This window comes from Carettochelys insculpta, chromosome 18 (genome assembly GCF_033958435.1).
Source record: "Carettochelys insculpta isolate YL-2023 chromosome 18, ASM3395843v1, whole genome shotgun sequence".
NCBI classification, from domain to species: Eukaryota; Metazoa; Chordata; order Testudines; family Carettochelyidae; genus Carettochelys; species Carettochelys insculpta.
Window position 1 is genome coordinate 28,807,456 of NC_134154.1, and position 18,002 is coordinate 28,825,457.

General features: G+C 47.9%; 1 protein-coding gene across 5 annotated transcripts in view; it reads right to left on the reverse strand.

Moving 5' to 3' along the window:
• The window catches only part of CORO1C (coronin 1C), an 85,429-nt gene that overhangs the window by 59,789 nt on the left and 7,638 nt on the right, over window positions 1-18,002 (reverse strand). Inside the window, exon 1 of one of the 5 annotated variants that reach the window (XM_075012294.1) lies at window positions 12,653-12,750. The exons of 3 other annotated variants lie outside the window; for them this stretch is intronic. The gene's annotated coding sequence lies outside the window, so the exon portion shown is untranslated. Of the gene's footprint in view, window positions 1-12,652; window positions 12,751-18,002 lie in introns of those variants that run through there. One more of the 5 variants, XM_075012295.1, reaches the window with a different exon arrangement.

Sequence of the window (18,002 nt, forward strand, 5' to 3'; positions counted from 1 at the left end):
AGCCATTTTTTTCAGTGACATATTTGAGGAATTGTCAATAGAAAATATTTTGGAACATGTTGACAATTTAAACAGTTATAAATTACAAGAACTAGACAGTATTCACCCAAAAGTTCTGATGGAGATCAAATATGAACTTGAACTGTGTTATGTAGCCTGTCACTAAAATAAGCTTCTGTACCAGACAACTGGAGGGTAGCAAATGCAACTTCCATTTTTAAAAAAGGCTTCTGAGGCACTCTTGGCAATTTCAGGCTGACATGCCTGATTACTTCATGAAATAAATCTGTCACAACTATGCTGAAGAACAGAATTACAGATAAACACAATCTGTTGAAGATGGGTCAATATAGCTCTTGTAAAGAGAAATCATGCTTCCCCAATCTATTAGTACACTTCAGGTGAGAGGAAATCAGCAAATGTATGAATAAGAACGATCCAGTTGATATAGTATACTTGGACTCTCAAAAGATCCTACATCAAAGATACTTAAGTAAGTAAGGAGTCATGAGTTAAGAAGGAAAGTCTTCTCCTGGACCAACCTCCGATTAAGAGACAGGAAACAAAGACTAGATATAAAGGACCAGTTTTCACATTTAAGAGAGCTAAATAAGGGGGTTCCTCCAAGAACCTGTGCTTGCATCTACGGTGTTCAAAATATGCATAAATGATCTGGAAAAGAGGGTGAACACTGAGATGGCAAAATGTTCACAATACAAAAAGTATTAAAACTAGTTAAGTCTGTGTGAAGAGTTACTCAGGGAGCTTGCTAAACTGAATGAGTGGGCAACAAAATGAGAAATGGAATTCAATTTGGTAAGTACAAAGTAATGCATGCTGGAATAGAATAATCCCAATTTTACATACAAAATGATGGGGTCAAAATTAGCTGCTACTCCACAAAAAGAGATCTTTGAGTCATCATGGGTAACAATATGAAAATGCCGCACTATGGCTACGTCTACATGAGCCCCAAACTTCGAAATGGCCATGCAAACAGCCATGGGAATAAGGGGACTTCGAAGTAGGCGGGGTCCTTTCGAAAAGGAGCCCCGTCTGGACGAGATGCGCGGCAGCAAGCCGCGTCAATTTCAAAGCGCCACGGCCACCCTCATGCTAATGAAGCGCTGAATATGCATTTCAGCGCTTCATTAGTAAACTTCGAAATGGCTGTTTGCATGGCCATTTCGAAGTTTGGGGCTCGTGTAGACACGGCCTATGAATCCAAGGTATGCCCATGCTTTGGACAGCGCATACAGTTCTGGTGTCTCCATCTCAAAGAAGATACAGCATTTCTCCTCAGGATTAGAACTCTGACTCCATCTTCTATGGTAAGGAGAACACTAGACAGCCAGAATGCACAGACCTCTCAGCCAAACTACAGCCTGGCAACCCTGCTAGAAGAATCAAGTGCAGGATGCCAGTCAAGGAAGGTTCGTAGATAATAAAATGCTTTCTATGCAGCTGACCTAGTTTTTAAAAAAAAAAAAGAGATCAAGACAACAAAGCTAACAAGGGAATATCAATCTCCTTGATTCTGCCAAACTGCTCACGGGCTTTTCTTGGTCTTTTAAACATTATACATATGGGTCTCTCCGCAATTTACTTTTAACGAGCATATCATATAGAATTTTCTGCTCAGGAATCAGATTTTTAGGTGCATACTTCCAAATGGGGGGCACTGATCTCCTCACAGCACGTGCTTACTAGGGTTGAAAAAGCTCCTTCCCAACAGCTCAAGCAAACATGGTTTCCTACCAGCCTACTGGCCTTGGGCCTCATTTGGAAATTCAGCACCTACCCTCTGCACCTACCTCTGGCCAGTCATCCAAGGCCTGAGCACTTAATTTGTAACAATACTGGGAGTCATGAAAGTGAGTGTTTAAAATCCTTTTCTCCTGTATCACCTAAGTACACTCACATTAATTTTGATTAATAAGCAAATCAGGCTTTTTATAAAATGGCATACAAAAAGGTGCACCAGCTACCATACCTGAAACAAGCTGCAGATCAGAATCCAATCTAGTCATTCCCATGATATATTAAGTCTTAAGCCAAAGACAGATAAACTCAGGTGCTCAGACTCCAGAGATGAGCCCAGTTATTCTCCTGAGGTATTTGTAAAAGCATAGGATATATCACTCTACAAAACACTAAAGAAAACAGCTGTGAATCATTTGATTAAGCTTAACAAGAGTAATGGGCACATAGAAAGATATGAACCCTGTTGGCTTGAAGGTATTATTGGAAACACTACTCTGCTTCTAGAATTACAATCATCTAATTCATCCCACCTAATGATTGAGAACTGACAGGAAAAAGCATGAAAGAGAGAAAGCAACTAAGGGCATGATAATAAATTGCTCTTCTCCCCCAGTATGGCAACATGGCTTGCCATCTAGAAGAAACTGCAACATTGCAGACTTCTGAAGAGAGCCTCCCTCACCATGAAGGTGTTAGATGCCAATTTTCTCCATGCAGTAAAATTTTACTAAGAACCTCTACTACAAATACAAGTGGGACATAGGTTTATGACATCCTGGAAATTAAAGCAGTAACTAAGCACTCTAGCATAGCTGGAGCCGCAAACATACAAGTCAGCATTGAGTCAGGCTCACCAAGTAAGGGCACTTCCCCAGACAGCCCTGCCGCTAGCAAGCATTTCATTCCAGCGGCTCCGCCTGATCTAGATGTGTACCAGGCAGAACACAAGTGAGGCACCCAGCCCTACACAAGGTAGGGGAATATAGAGGAAGGATGAACGTTAACTAACCCACCTGTATGGAAGGTAGGAGAAGTGGGTAGCCAGGATGACAGAGTGCTCCCTCTTCCAGTACAGTGCCTCTGAAACCCACTAAGGATTTATCTTTGCTAACAGCCCCTACTTGCTGAGCTAGTCCTACAGCAACACAGTTTGTTTGAAACCCAAAAAGCATCCAACATAATGCAATGTACCCATAGTGTGTCATTTGGCCAGAATGGAGTTACCCTAATTTGACCCAAAGTAACTGTAAAGAGGGTAAATTAACAAGAAAATATTCACCATCTCTAAGAAATTGTAACCATCCTGAATGACTGTATTCTCACAGAGAGGTAGCCATTTTAGTCTGTATCTTCACAAAACAAAAGAGCAGTCATGTAGCACTTGAAAGACTAATAATTTATTAGGTGATGAACTTTTGTGCCCCACCTAAGTTTCATCACCTAAAATTATTTTTAGTCTTTAAAGTGCTACATGACGACTATAATCTCAGTAATTTCTTAGCCAAAAGCTTAGTATATTAGAACCTAGTTTACAGAGCTAAACTTCTTGGATTCCCTCCCATCCTTATTTAAGGCCATCTATAGAAGAAGGAGCATCAGTTCAGTATATTTTGAAGACAGCAAAGGCAATCAAAATTGCCAGACACAAGACAGCAATTTCAATATGAAAGGCAATAGACAACCCCAAGTACAGCTCAAGTCTGACAACACAAAGGTTGCATGAGCGTTTTCAAACTTCAATATGGACAAATAAGCTGCAAAATGAATTTCTCAGCTGTCCCATCTGTGATTGGCACATATTTCTCCAGATTTCCACTTGAGATCCTGCCAGCCCCTCCAGCCAATAAGTCAGAGTAAAACTGCCATTCTGTCCTTATACCAAAACATGTAGTTTGCAGTAAGGGGGGAGGGAGGGGACTAAAATCAATATCCAGATCTCTTAATGCGTTAACTTGATTTTAAATCCTTATCTTGTGGCACCAATTACAGCTCCTACAGCCTCTGTTTTCACAAAGGCTTTCAAGTTCAAAACATACTTCCTTTGTGTTACAGATGTTCTGTCTCTTCCAATCTTTTTGCATTTCAGGCCAAAGTTGTTTTCCTGAACTACTAAGGTACCGAACCCACACATGCATACTGCAGGTTTTGTTCAGCATACTTGAGAGCAAAGAACACCCTCCAGCTTGCCCATGTCTGCCAAACAGAGCTCCAGCTGCAGGGCTCTCTCATTGCCATGTAGACTTCTGGGCTCAAGCTGGTACCTAAGACCCTCCTAGGCTGAAGGATCCCAGAACCCAGGCTTCAGCCCAAGCCACCTGGTTGGTTTTTTGTTTTTTGTTTTTTTTTAAATTGTGTAGACATACTCGGCAAGTTTGGCTACCTAAGTGTGCAAGTTCCAAAGTATCAGTGTAGGAGCAAGCACATTTGTCACCTTGTTTAGAGGGCACAAAAGAAACATTTTGGTTTATAGATGTACATCTAGCTACCTCAGCCTTTAACATGCTTACATGATGACACAGCTATAAAATATTCCACAAGGCAACACTAATTCAGGCAGCAGCCTGGATGATGCATTACAAACAGGGGAAAGCAGAACTGAGGTGCAAGAGACAGAGGAATTTTCCAGCTTCCACAAGCCCATTAAGGGCAGTCCAACATACAGAATACTGAATAGTAATAGTCAGCCACCACCCCAAATCCTGCAGCCCACTGCTCTCACCATGCACGCTGAGTTGTGCTCTAATCTCCAGTAAGCACAGACTGATGTTGGGGAAGGGACTGGTGGCAAGATTTTCTCAAAGAGAGACCCCCAGCTTTGGAACTTCTCTCCTTGGGAAGTCACAGCCTGGATCCGATAGCACTAAAGGCATGCTTTCAATTGGAAACTACTATAGTCTGGACAGCTACATCACCGAGCCTGCATACTAAACTGAATCCTGTAAGGCATTTCTCTATGGTACAATTAGCATTACCAAGTCAGGCCACAGGAAGGGAGCTGCATCATTTACACTAAGAAAAATACAGGCTTTCCGCATTTGCTATTTATTTTTGCATTGTTATAGCAACTTAGAGTCCCAGTCACAGACAAGGACCCCTGGTGCTAGGTGCTGTACAAACACCAAACAAAAAGCCAGCCCTTATTCCAAAGCAATGATGCAAGCCAGTGTGTGGAGAACAGCAACACATGTAGCTAACGTATGGCGAAATCAGTCACATGATGCCATGCAATCTTCTCTTTCGAGCAGGAGATTTTAAGATATAACACAAAGCATTACAGTAGATTGTTACTGCATCCTTCCGAGAAACTTTTAGCACCGAGATGGCTCCTGCAAAGCTTGCTGCTGTCGGACCACCACCTGTGGGTCATGCTTTGCAAAGGTATTAGAACATATTTTAACTATCTCTTACAATAAAAGCTAGTGGAGCCAGTTCATGCTTTCTCCCCAACTTGCAAAGCAAATACAGCTGGTCTGAAACCGTAAAAACTTTCACCATAAACCATTATGACATCTAGCTTGCACAGCAATTCTCTCCACTCAATAAGCCAATCCTCCTGTGGGAGAGAGTTTATATATTTGCATTGTTATATATCATGGGAAGACAAACTACCATTCCTCGTGTTTTAATTTCCTGAATGCAAACTCAGTTGCTCTTAATCAACACAGTATAGTAAAAAGGCACTCATATACCAGGTTGACTGGAACGGTAAAGAGAAAATTACAGGCTGGAAGTCTCTAATCTGGAACACTCATCTGGCAACGTCTGTAATCCGGCACAATTTTAGTTAGCCGGACAACCACTTATGGTTTTGGCCACTTTCCTAGTGGTCCTGTAAAGTCTGTTTACCGCTACCAGTCCTGGCTCTCAGTGCTCTGTGATGTTACTTAACTCTAATTTAGCCCAACTATTTTGTAAGAGCCCAGTAAGCAGTGGAACGGTTGGTAATGCTGCTAGACAATATTGACCTCCCATGGCTTGGCAAATTCTCTCATTAAGCACTGGTCAGGTCCCAAGGGTGCAGGACAAGAGAGGTTCAAATTGTACTTACAAATTAGGCCACGTGGCCTGAAGTTTACAGCAAGAACCCAGCAGCCAGGAGTACTGTGTTCTAGTCCCAACCCTGTCATAGAATGACCTAGAGCAAGTCACTTAACATGCCCATGCCTCAGTTTCCCAATCTGTAAACAGAGAATACCTACTTCACTTGGATACTAACATTTAGTTGCAAAATTAGAGACAGTGATGAAAATAGTTACATAATTGGAATTGTAAACACCCTCACAAGTGCATACCATGCAGACTGGTCAAGCACTTAATGTCTAGGGTGAACTGAAACATACTGGGTTTGTTGGTGTCTGAGAAACAAAATCACTGAACAGCTTCTAAAGAAGACATCAATGTCCAAGACTTTTTTTTGTAAATGATAATCTTTTACACAACGGACTGATCTGCACTACCACTTAAGTTGATGTAACTCATATCCCTCAGGGGTGTGAAAAAGATGTCCCCAAGTGCCACGTTACAACAACCTAACCGACGCCCACACCAGTGCTGTGCTGGTGGGAGAGGCTGTTATGGGCACAGCATTTCTTCACCAGACAAGCTACATCAGCACAGCTGCATTTGTGCAACTGAGCTGATGTAACACTGTAGTATAGACTTGCCCAGGTTATCATCTGCATACACTGCCAGTCTGCCTTGGCCCTGTAGGGCGAGACCACTCTCCAGTTTGAGCCACTTAAGCCACACAGTTTATAATGGATTTAATTAATATCAGTAGATGTTATCAGCATGAAGTTGTGCCTGTTCCATATCCAGTTCTCAAATTTGGAATATTTTAGGATATCAATGCTTTGCTAGTTTTGTAGCGTAAAGAAATATTTCAAAACACAGCATTTTAACATGTCGCTTCAGAACATTCACATGAGATGGAATGGGCTTCCAGAGACTCAAGAACACAGTACCTATGGCAATGATGCAGAAGACTGGATGTGCAATAGAAGGGTTTTCACAATTTTAAATGTTTTGATCAAGAATGACTTGAAGTCTCATTTTAACAGAAGGCTTGTCCCAGACACCGAGTGCTGTGTTTCTTAGGTGAATAAGGATGTAAAGAACTTTCAAAAGAATGCTAAGCAAGAGCCTTTGAAAATAGCTGTGGAGATGTGCGAATGCTTCTATTTAAGGCAGACTACTCAGCAGCAACAAAATGCAAGGTAATAACCATGGCAACATTTGAAGGCAAGTCACATCAATTTCAAAGTGGCACTAGACTTACAGGATATGTACATAAGTATGTACATATTGCATTGTAGAGTCTACGAGCCCCAGTCATGGCCAAGGATACCACAGTGCAGGATGCTGTGTAGACAGAACAAAAAGATGGTCCCTGCACAAGAGATCTTATAATGTAAGGCCCGGTCTACACTAGGAGAGAAAAATTAATGTAAGCTATGCAACTTCAGGTATGTGAATTGTGTAGCTAGAGACAATGTACTTTACATTGATTTTCTGTGTTGTCCCCCAGTGAGAGGGTGATGGGAGAAACTCCCCCAACAAGTTCCTTTACACTTCATAACTGTGAGGAGTATCAGGGGAAAGGGGGTGGGGTGCCATCAGCATTCAATTTGGCAGCTCCTTACTAGACCCACTAAATCAAACCCCAAAAGATCAACAAGCCCTAAGGGCTCATCTACACTGGCTCCCCCACTCCCCACCCGACACCCAAGAAAAATCCTGGAGTGTAGACATAGCCTAAGTCTAAGACATATGAGACAACAGATGGATACAAACAGAAGGAGCGTACAAAGAGATAGTGATATCATAATAATCTCTCACATTAAAAGGTTACTGGAATCACAAATCCATTCTCAAAGACAACATTTAAATGGTACAATCAGACTTTAACAAACTAAAGCCAGAAAATTAAGGGTGAATGTTGCTAATTCTTGTCCTCAACACAGACTTTTTTGTTTTTAATCAGTTTGAATTGAATTTTAATTTCATTTCCATTGCTTTTTAAAGTAGACTATTATTGGAAAAAATGAAGGAAAAAAATTAAGGATTAATAGAGACCCAGCTCAGTTCATTACCAAGACTTCTAGTTATGTTTAGAGCAGATGTAGCCCTTCATCACACACGAGCATGTCTCCCAGAGAACTATTACATCAATCCATTGCTAAGATAAAATACATCGTTTTTAAAAGATAGTATAAACTGGACAAAATCTGAATATGTGGTTCTTGCACTGCAAGCCAATTATTCCAATTGCAGAACTGAAATAGTCCAAAAACGTGCAATTAAGAGATTCTCTCTTTCACCCCACCCCACCATCACAAAAACTCAGGCAACACAATCTTGGGATCTAAAGCCCTGGAAAAGATACAGAAATTCTTATTCCTTTCCTTGGTGGGCCTTAATTTATACTGCAGATTTAACCTTATTTTACTTCATTCCAGCTTGTGCCTTCTCTTGCTTTTTATTTTTTTTAAATGCATTAACAGCAGTCCAAAGGGGAGGAAGGATCTGCAGCTCAATTTTAATGTTTTTTTTCCCTGCTTGTTTTCATATTAGAAGTTCAGGTCTTGTTTATCTTGGAAGAGGAGTAACATCCTGAGAGTCAAGAAGGGCTTTCCAGTCACTGTTTACATTTATGTTTTGTTAATACTTTCACATTAACTTCAATGACCAATTAACATTTGGATAAAAGACATCTATGTTGAAGAACCAACAAACACCATAGGCATCACATCACTGTCAGATGCAGAGATCCTGCTGGGATTCTAGTTGCTTTGCTGTCATTGACTACTTGCAAACTGTGTATATACTGTAAATATGTTAAACTAAAGTAACAAACCTTGCCTACTAACATAGCTGTTGATGCTCTAAAAAGCAAGCAGTGTTTTCTAGAGGCTCCCCCATCTGGGCCACTGGTCATTCCTGACCAGAGCAATAGTGACCAGGAGATAGTACCATTTGTCATCTCTTCAGTTACCAATATGAAAGGAACTGGATGGTCTCAGTTCATTTCCTAATAGTTACGAATCTCTCAAACCAGATTTAGATCCATTTTAGCAATCTTCAAGACTAAAAACACAGCTACAGCTTCCCTGAAACAGGTGAGTCCTCTAGTACAGAGTCCTGAAGCAGTGGGAACACACCTTACAACTGTCACTGATGTATCTGCAAGGCAGACCCCCTTCATGAGCATCACTGCCACTTTTTAAAGCAGATCAAAAGTCACGGACTACAATTACAATATTTTTTAAAAATGTAAATTGTTTTATTGAAGTCTGTCCATATGAGCATGAGCACAAGATGAAAAACTCAACCAAGAAGATTCAGATTCATCACAAAACAGACAGGAATTACGTAATGGCGCCCTGAATAAGCCTAGAATAAAAAAATTTCAAACAAAGCAGCCATCCTACATCCCTTCAATTAATCTAAGTCTGTAATACTTTAGTTCTACTATTAAGCACTAATCCCAACAACTTCCCCATCACTCGCACTTTATTACAGCACTACAGGTCAAGAAATATCAGTTCACATTTTGAAGCCTGATGCAGCTGATATTCTGATTCTTGACATATGACTACATAGTCCATGGTTTGCAGATTTGAAACAAGCAGTTCCTAATCAGCCTGACTCAATAGTCAGTAACCACAAGGCAAGTGGGTTCCGGCTTTTCTTTTTTTTTTTTTTGGCAGGGGAAACAGTACATGAAAATTTTGTTCATATACACTTAAAGCTTTTAAAACTAGGGCACTTCAAACTCTCAGTGACTTGCTGTTCTACTACATCCTTGAGGCAACACTGAAATATTCATAAAAATATGAAGGCTAAACATAAAAATATTTAAAAAGCAGAAGATGTGCTTGTGAGTTTGCACGAATGCCATTCGTCACCCGGGGAGTGGTTCACTGGTGACCTCACCAAGCAGAAAATTCAGGCCAGGAAGCATTTTTGCTCATGTCCCCAAAATAGGTAGCCGGAGCCCAAATTCATTTTATTCCACTGAGGCAACAGTGAAATTTAAAAACAGTCACTTTTAAATGCTCTTGAGACAAAAATGCAATGTTTTGTTTAAATGGGACATTTTACAACATCGCCATTGAAATCTTTAAGTTAACTGATTGTTAAATGTTTATACCCTTCATGCTAGTCTCTGTTATATCACTAAGGGAAGCAGATATTATATTCTTTTGAGCATTCCATTTCATTGCTATTATACTGAATCTCTGCCTTGTGCTTGGAGTGAATCCCAGAAGTGACAGATGCAATAAGCATGAAGATTTAACTTGAAAAACCCAATGATGTTTGAAAAGGCAGATCACTAGAAGACAGAGTAATCCCAACACAGTACATAGGAAAAAAAAAGACAAATGCTGATTAAAGCAATCTATACGCAAGGCTACAAATGACCATTAAAATGTACCACTATGAAGAGTGATATCAAAAACAAAAAAGGCACATACATACATATTACTGGTTGCTGGGTCTTACTGTAGCTATTGCAAATACACAAAAAGGAAACCTGTTTTGGCTTTGTCACAACAGTGCTTGATCTTTTACCTCTGTGCACACAACCTTTAGCAAACATGATCAGCTGTAACAAGATGTGTTAGCTATATGCTCACTGGCCTGCTTCTTTCTTTGGAACATGAAATAAATTGGTCTGAAGCTTGTTGTTAAAAATCCCTTTTTTATACCCCCTAAGGTATTTGCCATTTTCTCTAGCTGCACTTCCCTATTATACTATGGCATGCATGTGTCAACTCACAGAGCTTCCTCCAACGTGCACGACTTCTACCATTATGCGCTTCTTACATGTGTATGTATATAGACATTAATTCCAAATAATTTGGCTATAACCCATCCAAAGGCTAAGCCAGCAAATGTACAGTAAATGGGCTATATGAGTTAACAGTTTTGAAAATCAAGTTCTTATATGTCACTAACATCTTAGGCCTCCTTATGCAAACCAGCATTCACAGCTCAGCTCATGTATGCATTTCCAGGATTGGGACTTTAAAAATTAACAATACAAAAAAATACTACAGTTAATGCATGTCTACTGTTTTGAACAATAAAGTGCACCGATGATTTTTACTTTTGTTTCCAGCCAATTCCTAGTCCATTTCTTTATCAGGTTCTCATGCACTGTCACAATACTGCATTGTCTGCAGTTGAAACACTACAATGGAATGTTTATTTGTTAGAAAAGGGTAGCTAGTGTATTTTGATCTATAGGAAATATTTCTATTGACCTTAAATCTTTTAATCTTGCAGAAGCTTTTTTTAAATAAGTGGAAATTGGGGCCAATTGACACCCCATTAATTTTAATCTTTCATTTGACAGCATTCACAGAAAGTAGCTTTTGGTATGGGAATAAAACCCAAAGAAAACTCTTCACAGTTTTTTTGCTTTCCTTGGACTTCAAGAGGATTTAAGAGAGGCATCAATACACCATGACATCTATTACACCAACACAATACAACATAAGCTTAAGGAAAATGTCTCACACATGATGCTCTCTCTCCCTCTTTGATATTACAAAGCAGCAGCAGCAGCAGCAACACCTTCCATAGGGTAACATACATGTTACAGGCATTGACTAATACCTCTGCTTATATATAATCAACAATCTGAAGAACAAAAGAACCAGATTTCTTCTCACATAATATATATTATGTCCCCTCCAAGCCTGGGCTATGTATGGCACAGAATGCATCATCACAAGCAAACTGCAATGCAAAAAGTGATGAGTGGAAGATTGAGAGGCAGAGGAAAAAAAGGCATGACTTTCTACAAGTGGGGCCAGTGGTGTGTGTCCAATTTTTGAAAGTGAGAGTGGATGTCCTTCTAAAAGAGATGCTCAGATATTATTTTGGGCAAGTATTACAGCCTACCTTATATAACCACCTAGATCACAATGGTCTCTTCTGTCCTTGGACTCTATGAATTTACAAATTTGTACCTTAGCATGCTTTCTTTCTTAAGGAGTCACCCATTCTGAAAATCAGAACTGGTGGGTCCTATCCACAAAAGCTCATTACCTAAGAAATTCATTTGTTAGTCTTTAAGGTGCTACAGGACTGCTTGTTTTTTAAAGCTACAAAGCAACACCACCACCCAGCTGAGCTGATCTACCGGACGCCTTCATTGTGACTTAATTTTAAGTAATATTTTATTGCATCTGTCTTGTGGAGAACGATTCCACTGTGTGTTCGATAAGATGTTTAAAAGCTCCCCAGACTTTTCAGAAGCACCTCTTATTCAAATCCTCTGCACGGCCGCTCAGCTGTGATAGCATCACACCTTTAACCATGCAAAGGACTTCAAAACCCACGGCTAGACTAGCCTGGCCTACAGCGAGCACGCGCACAGAAAGAGCTTCTTCAATAGCAACAGCAAAAATTAAACATCTCATTTATCAGAGCTCAGTCCCTCTAAAGAAACCCTTTGTTTCCCTTGGTCAGCAGAGGACCTACACTCTCTAGCAAGCCTTTGCTATCAGCCATTCCCACCTCTGTCCTTACCATACACACAAGCTAAACCCAGTGGAAGACTGACTTTGCCTCCCCCGCAACCCATCGCAGCAGAGTGAACGCCCCGAAAGCCCCCAGTCCAGATACACACAGACAGCTCCATCCTCAGCTCCGCCCTCCCACCCATCGCAACCTGCTTAAACACCAACCCGGCTCCTGTCCCACCCCGTCAAACCCACCCAGCTCCACCGGCCCCCGCAGCCTGCTATCACCCCCCGCCCAGCCTTCACTTTCCCATTCCCACTCCCACTCCCATTCCGCGCCCGCTGCCCCTTCGCCCGGCTCCCGCCCCAGGCCGGCACTCGGCCCCCGGGTCCCGCCCTACCGCGCCACTCACCGCACCAGGATCCCGACTTGCGCCCGCTCCTCAGCCCGGCGGAGCCGCCGCCACCACCGCCCGATTCCGACTGACCACGGGGAAGGGCGAGGGACAGCGCCGACACGGGGCCCGCCCCTGAGCCAGGCCCCGCCCCTTTCAAAGACACTGACCCCGCCTCTCAGGGCCGGGGAGGCACTGAGCGGCGGCCCCGATGGCCAATCGCAGAAAAGGGCGGGGCGTCGACGCTGCGGCCTCTCGAAACGCCAGTGCCGCTCCCCACTCCCACCAGACCGACGAGCAAACGGGGTGGAGCCAGGCAGCAGCCCCCACCCCCGCCCCGGGCCTCCCATCTCCGCCTCAAGGACCTCCGCCTCCACCACCTTCCGGGCGCGCCCCCCGCACCCAGCCGACCCCCTCTGCTCCTCCACGAGCGGCCGGGACAGGTGCCCTCAACCGACGCGGGCGTAGGCGGTGGGAGCCAGCTCAGCTGACAGGTCGGTCTTCACTGACGGCGCCCCTGCTGCTCTACCACAGCCAGTACCGGCCCCCGCCGTGCCCAGCCGCCGCCCTGTCACACCCCAGCACCCGCCCCCGCCGTGCCCAACCGCCGCCCTGTCACACCCCAGCACCCGCCCCCGCCGTGCCCAACCGCCGCCCTGTCACACCCCAGCCCCTCCCCGCCGTGCCCAGCCGCCGCCCTGTCACACCCCAGCCCCCGCCCCCGCCGTGCCCAACCGCCGCCCTGTCACACCCCAGCCCCCGCCCCCGCCGTGCCCAACCGCCGCCCTGTCACACCCCCGCCCCCGCCCCCGCCGTGCCCAACCGCCGCCCTGTCACACCCCAGCCCCCGCCCCCGCCGTGCCCAACCGCCGCCCTGTCACAGCCCAGCCCCTCCCCGCCGTGCCCAACCGCCGCCCTGTCACACCCCAGCCCCCGCCCCCGCCGTGCCCAACCGCCGCCCTGTCACACCCCAGCCCCCGCCCCTGCCGTGCCCAACCACCGCCCTGTCACACCCCAGCCCCCGCACCCGCCGTGCCCAACCGCCGCCCTGTCACACCCCAGCCCCCGCCCCTGCCGTGCCCAACCGCCGCCCTGTCACACCCCAGCACCCGCCCCCGCCGTGCCCAACCGCCGCCCTGTCACACCCCAGCACCCGCCCCCGCCGTGCCCAACCGCCGCCCTGTCACACCCCAGCCCCTCCCCGCCGTGCCCAACCGCCGCCCTGTCACACCCCAGCACCCGCACCCGCCCCCGCCGTGCCCAGCCGCCGCCCTGTCACACCCCAGCACCCGCCCCCGCCCCCGCCCCCGCCGTGCCCAACCGCCGCCCTGTCACACCCCAGCCCCTCCCCGCCGTGCCCAACCGCCGCCCTGTCACACCCCAGCACCCGCACCCGCCCCCGCCGTGCCCAGCCGCCGCCCTGTCACACCCCAGCACCCGCCCCCGCCCCCGCCGTGCCCAACCGCCGCCCTGTCACACCCCAGCCCCTCCCCGCCGTGCCCAACCGCCGCCCTGTCACACCCCAGCACCCGCCCCCGCCGTGCCCAACCGCCGCCCTGTCACACCCCAGCACCCGCCCCCGCCGTGCCCAGCCGCCGCCCTGTCACACCCCAGCACCCGCCCCCGCCCCCGCCGTGCCCAGCCGCCGCCCTGTCACACCCCAGCACCCGCCCCCGCCGTGCCCAACCGCCACCCTGTCACACCCCAGCCCCTCCCCGCCGTGCCCAACCGCCGCCCTGTCACACCCCAGCACCCGCCCCCGCCGTGCCCAGCCGCCGCCCTGTCACACCCCAGCCCCTCCCCGCCGTGCCCAACCGCCGCCCTGTCACACCCCAGCCCCTGCCCCCGCCGTGCCCAACCGCCGCCCTGTCACACCCCAGCACCCGCACCCGCCGTGCCCAACCGCCGCCCTGTCACACCCCAGCCCCTCCCCGCCGTGCCCAACCGCCGCCCTGTCACACCCCCGCCCCCGCCCCCGCCGTGCCCAACCGCCGCCCTGTCACACCCCCGCCCCCGCCGTGCCCAACCGCCGCCCTGTCACACCCCAGCCCCCGCCCCTGCCGTGCCCAACCGCCGCCCTGTCACACCCCAGCACCCGCCCCCGCCGTGCCCAACCGCCGCCCTGTCACAGCCCAGCCCCTCCCCGCCGTGCCCAACCGCCGCCCTGTCACACCCCAGCCCCCGCCCCCGCCGTGCCCAACCGCCGCCCTGTCACACCCCCGCCCCCGCCGTGCCCAACCGCTGCCCTGTCACACCCCAGCCCCCGCCCCTGCCGTGCCCAACCGCCGCCCTGTCACACCCCAGCACCCGCCCCCGCCGTGCCCAACCGCCGCCCTGTCACAGCCCAGCCCCTCCCCGCCGTGCCCAACCGCCGCCCTGTCACAGCCCAGCCCCCGCCCCCGCCGTGCCCAACCGCCGCCCTGTCACACCCCCGCCCCCGCCCCCGCCGTGCCCAGCCACCGCCCTGTCACACCCCAGCCCCCGCCCCCGCCGTGCCCAACCGCTGCCCTGTCACACCCCAGCCCCCGCCCCCGCCGTGCCCAACCGCCGCCCTGTCACACCCCAGCCCCCGCCCCTGCCGTGCCCAACCGCCGCCCTGTCACACCCCAGCCCCCGCCCCTGCCGTGCCCAACCGCCGCCCTGTCACACCCCAGCCCCCGCCCCCGCCGTGCCCAACCGCCGCCCTGTCACACCCCAGCACCCGCCCCTGCCGTGCCCAACCGCCGCCCTGTCACACCCCCGCCCCCGCCGTGCCCAACCGCCGCCCTGTCACACCCCCGCCCCCGCCCCCGCCGTGCCCAACCGCCGCCCTGTCACACCCCCGCCCCCGCCCCCGCCGTGCCCAGCCGCCGCCCTGTCACACCCCAGCACCCGCCCCCGCCGTGCCCAGCCGCCGCCCTGTCACACCCCAGCACCCGCCCCCGCCGTGCCCAGCCGCCGCCCTGTCACACCCCAGCACCCGCCCCCGCCGTGCCCAACCGCCGCCCTGTCACACCCCAGCACCCGCCCCCGCCGTGCCCAACCGCCGCCCTGTCACACCCCAGCCCCCCCCGCCGTGCCCAGCTGCCCCGTCACACCCCAACCCCGCCGTGCCCAGTCTCTGCCCTACCACACCTGCGGCCGTGCCCACAGTTCGACAGTGCCAGCTGTGCACCACCCCTAGTGCCAGGCCCAGCCCACTCTGCACTTCCTGTGCCCATCCCAGCCCACCATTCACCTCCCCTGCCAGGAACAGCCTTCTGTCTCTCTCTCTCTCACTGGGCTGTGCCCTCCATGCACCCGGCATGCCCAGACCTGCCTGACCCAATGCCCCTGTCTGGCTGTGGGATGCTGGCCCTGAAGGAAGGGGATGATCACCATAGCAACAGAACTAGTAAGAGGCAGGTGTACCACAGCGACAAACACACACATACGTGGACATGCACTGGGGGATGACAAATACATATGCGAGAGCAACACATACACACTCCTCAGCAGTGGACATGGCCCCAGGAACAATGGATGCACACCCCCATCCAGTGGTCACACAGTCTACGGCAGCGCATGTGCACGCACATGCGCACACACACACACGATGGATGTATGCTCATGGGGCAATCAGTGCACACTGAGGAAGGACGCACACAGGGGAGCACCATTAAGGAGGCACATGGGCCCCACTCCTGCTGGCATCTTCTGAATTAGAGATATCAGGGTGCACCCATGCCTCTCTCTGGCTGCTGCCATGTGCACATGCAAAAACCCCCATAACTGGACCCATGCTTATAATTTACAAAACCCAACAAACCAGTCCATAGAATCCAGCCCCCACACCCAGCAAAGTGAAAGATGAAAGTATTTGACTTATTCTACACTAAAAGAAAATTAAACTCCAAAGCCATTAGTAATTCTATTTGACAACCTTCCCAGCATGTTAGTTCCTTAATGTGGTGGGTGAAGAAGTAGCATTCTATCAAATTCAGTCAAAATAAACTGATCAGAGAGATGCTCCCAAATTACTATTGCATAACACTTTCCAGAGAAAAGCAAGGAAGCCAGATGTTCTAAATCTCAAAGATTTTATCCTCCTGGCCTTAAAAATAAATCCACATTATTTTGGATAGTGACATCACTTTGATACCTACCTTTTATCTTTGTTGTTTAATGAACTAACCTAGAATAGAGTTTTATATAATAGAACAACACTACAGACTTAAGTGCAGATTTACAACTGTCAGGGCTTCCAACGTAACTTCGAAGTTTTATTTTTCTGTTCCTCCAGGGCACATTAATCATAGACAAATTGTGGTAAATTGGTGCTCACCTTGCCCTGAATGCAGCCAAGGGGGAAAACAAAAACAATCTGGGCTCATTGTATCATTTGAAAATACTAACCAACTTTGTCTGCTTACAATGAGACACATATTTGATTTTCAGAAGGACTGACCATCCACAGTTCCCATTAAAATCACTCACATTTGAAAACTGTCTCCCAATTCACTGATGCATTGGGATAAGAACACTGAAGAATAAAGTGGCCAATTTTGTGCCTAATGTTACAGACCTCAAGGGTTTTATTTGTAAACAGTATATACATGGTATATAACAGATAAGGGTGTAAAACACACATGGAGTCTCAGCAAAGACAAATTTATCACAGCTTGGCTGGGTCAAAAGTGGCAGAAACACAAAGAGATACAGTAGCTCTAAGTACAAACAAACATGAAACCTGACAAAAGTTTAATCACAGCTTCAGTAAGTAGATCTCCCTCATTGTGAAAAACACCACATTGCTAATTGCCTCACCACCCAAAAATTAGGTTTAAAAGTGGGTGCATCCCTGCTGTGAGCTGCCTTCACAGTATGTAGTTTGGGAGCAAGATCTTCCTGCTGAAATCCACGGTAACAACTTTCCTCTCCACCCTCATCTACAAAAATCCTATCATCATCAAAAATAAACGATAAAAGAACAATTTAGCACTAACTCATGTTGCACCTAATTTTTTCGTTGTAGCAGATTTGAATTGTGATTCATATTTTACGCATGTGCACATATGACTTGCTTAAGGACACACACAGTGAATTGGCAATAGAGATGGGTCTCCTAGAACCAAGGTGTCTTGACTGCCAATCCCCTTGCTACACATCTGTTCAGAAACATAAGCCCGAGTTGCTTCCTCAATCACTGAGCTAAAACAGCCTCTGTTATAGCACTCTACGCCACAGGGTAGGTAGCACAGGAATTGAATACAGATTTTGCACAACACAAGAACTAGGATTCATCAAATGAAATTAATAGACAGCAGCTAGCTTTAAAACAAACAAAGGAAGTACTTGTTCACATGACACATAGTCAACCTGTAGAACTCTGCCAGAGGATGTTGTAAAG